This window comes from Acomys russatus, chromosome 2 (genome assembly GCF_903995435.1).
Source record: "Acomys russatus chromosome 2, mAcoRus1.1, whole genome shotgun sequence".
Lineage (NCBI taxonomy): Eukaryota > Metazoa > Chordata > Mammalia > Rodentia > Muridae > Acomys > Acomys russatus.
In genome coordinates, this window is record NC_067138.1 from 78947156 (window position 1) to 78950482 (window position 3327).

The following is a 3327-nucleotide window of genomic DNA, read 5'->3' on the forward strand; positions in this document are numbered from 1 at the left end:
AAAAGACTGGATATTGTAAATGTAATTCTTATCTGATAATTCTTCTAACAAACTAGTTGCATATAGCTTATGAATGTTAGAGAAAAGGTCATTTGTTGAAACAAAAAGAGGGACATGTAATGGAAGTTTTGGCTTCTTTAAAAACTGTTATATAAACATGATTTTGTTCTAATCCTAAGGGTGGGATTTTTATTAGTCCACAGCTGATAATTGCCTCATGCAGGGTCATAGTCTTAGACAGATCAAGTTTGTTGAACTTTGAAGACTGTGAGATGTATAAAACGAGAGCAGTGGCAGTTTGGCAGTTTGGAAGAGACTGAAGGGGGACAACTGAGAATGGCATTGTCCCCAAAGAACCCAATGACCCTATCCAAGTGGAAGATGTAAAGAGGTCTATGTGCCCTGTTTTTCTCCTTCTAACCTTTTTCTCCTACCTGGGGTTGAGGGCATAGAAAGAAGGTAAAGATGCTTAAGAATGATAAATAAATAGGCTTGTGGAAATTCTAACCCTACAAATAGCAATGCTCCTGGAGTGTTGATAGCTCTGGGATGATGATGCAGCTAAGATGCACACTGCTGGGATTTGGAGAGACCATGCAGTTTCTAAAGCTTTCTAGAACCATGAGAGACTGAAGTGGCTAGAAAACTGAGTGGCTCTGGCTGTTGTTACCATTAATTTGAGGACAGAAAATGACTGTATCAGACTTTTTAATTATTTAAAGCAAATTGTGTCAGAAGAATTCTTCATAGCTTTAAACAAAAGCTTCCCATTGCTGAAACCAGATAGAAGAAGATGAAGATGAGAAAGAGGAAGAAACATGACAGTGTTAGTACTTGAGAGAATCTGGGGCTAATACAAATATCCTGTGTCAGTCTAGAGCTCAGAAGGGGAAAGAGTGGGACCTTATTACAAGAAATGAAAATGTCTTCATAAATAATTTGTGAACTTTGTATTCTCAGTTTCTCCAAAGGCACTAGGCCAGCAGCTCTGGTCCATTCATCTTTGAAAGAGAAGTCATCCCTACCCTGTTAAGACCCATGTCAGGCCTCAGTTAAGTCAAACGGTAAACAAGAAAGAATGTGTTTTCTTCTTACCTCCTGTATGATTGCAAAACTTTTATCATCCAATCCTTAGAAGGACTAAACTTCTAAGGAGTAATATGGTGATATCCTAGATTTGTTTCAATTGAATCACTGACAAAATCAAGAAGTAGATGTTTGGGCATGGGTCCTGAAGGGCTATAATCTATAGATGGGTAAGGGAGACCTTACAGCGTGGAGTACATCTTGTGATATAGGTTATAATTTCTTGGGAACAGCAGGAAAGAACACCTCTAAATTACTGTTACCATGGAGACAATGTTGTGCTTTGCTCTAATTACTGGCCTATTCTAAGTCGTGTGAAAGTAGCTTTCATCCCATGCCTTGCCCTTGGTGATTCCATTTTGAAAAGCTAAAGTTGTTTCCATTTTGAGAGCAAATGTGTACAGATACCACCACCTGGGTATTACCTAAATGAAGTACAGATTGATAAATAATTTAACCATATGCCCTCATTGAAATAGAATGGGAACACATGAGCTCTTGGTTGCATTAAAGCTGTATGAGAAAAATCAGGGTAAAGAACCTATCATTTAAAGAAAATCAAAAAGTGTGCAACCCTCTCAGTAAAATTGCATTTAAAATCAGGACATCCAATGCTCTGATGTCTACTGCTCCACTGACTTGTCATCCAACTACCAGGTACAAATGCCATAGAACTTCTCAGTGTTCCTGGAGCTTCATTTTCAGTATAGTCCACATCATTTGGTGTTACCCATTCATATATATACCCTGGTGCACTCAACCTCCATCCTCAAAATGGAGTGAGTAGTTGTTTTATAATGGAGTCTTTCAGGAAAAGGCACAATAGAACTTAAGGGAGTGCATAGCCTGATATCAACAGTCACCCACAGAAGACGTTGGTCTATAGCTATGGCAAGGAAATTTGTGGGATGATACAGAAATATCTAGGCATTATTAATTTTAATGAGGCTGTGAATTATCTAGCCTACTATAAAGGGAAGGAGATCAAAAGACCCTCACCTTGAGGCAGTATACAAAACACAAAAAAATAATGGCGATATAGGAAGAAAGAAGAGTCAACTTACTCTATGAACTGGTTGAAGCCTCTTTCCCAGCCAGGAAGAAAAAAAAACTCTAGCAAAATGAACAGTATAGACTATAAATGTTGTTTATGTACAGATTTATTTTATATAGATACTTTTCAAATAAGAATATTGAAAAAACAATGAGCCATGTTTAAGTCTTACATCTACTTATATAATCTTTAAGTATAGTCACTCCTTTCCAAGATTTTTTTTTTTTTTTTTTGGTATCTCATAATAAGGCTAAATCTTTATTTATAAAAGTGGTTCTCAACCCTCCTAATGCTGTGACCCTTTACTACATTTTCTTATGTTTTGGTATCCTCCAAACATAAAATTATTTCATTGCTAACTTATAACTGTAATTTGCTAATGTTGTGAATCATAATAAAATATCTAATGTGCATTATGTATATTTACATTAAGGTATGCAATCCCTAAATGGGGATGCAATCCACAGGACGAGAAGCATTAAATTAGACTAAAAACAGTTTTCAGCAGCCTTTGCAGCAGAGTCCATAGCAATTGTAATTCTATTCAATGACTATCCAAATGATCTCATTTAACAGTAAGAAAAGATTCCTTAGCAACCTTTTGAAATATAATTCTTCTTCCCCCCACCCCACTCCCAATGAAACAGTGCATGTGGCTTCTGCAAAGACATTTAAATGCGACTGTCTTTGCAAAGCCTATGACCCCACTCGACATTTTTTTCTTAGTACTTCTCTATCATCTTTCATTCTTAAACTTCCTTCCTAATACATTCCAAATAGGCCGAATGTTGGCTTGTTCTGAGATTCCTTTCTGTGGCAAAGTCAAGAAGCCCGTCTTCACCTGAATCTGAAAAGAACTCCCCAGGAGAATGAAGGTATGCTTCAGGCCCATGCTCCACTGTCCTAACACCTGAGTTGCTTGCCATCACTCTCTCCTACCACCTATCTGTGCACTAGAGTGTCTGCGGGGTAGAAGGTGGGAATCAGGACTTTTCAATGGTGCAAGTTTTGTGAGTTGCCAACTATTCTTGGACTGGAACTTTTGGTGAAGCTGATATTCTTGTGCCATCCAGGCTCCTGTATGTAATCCCAATAAACTCATTAATTTACCAAACTGGGATTGAATGGAATCATTCCTTTGGACTGCTGGTACCCTCACTATGGTGGGTGAATAGACATTCTGTTAT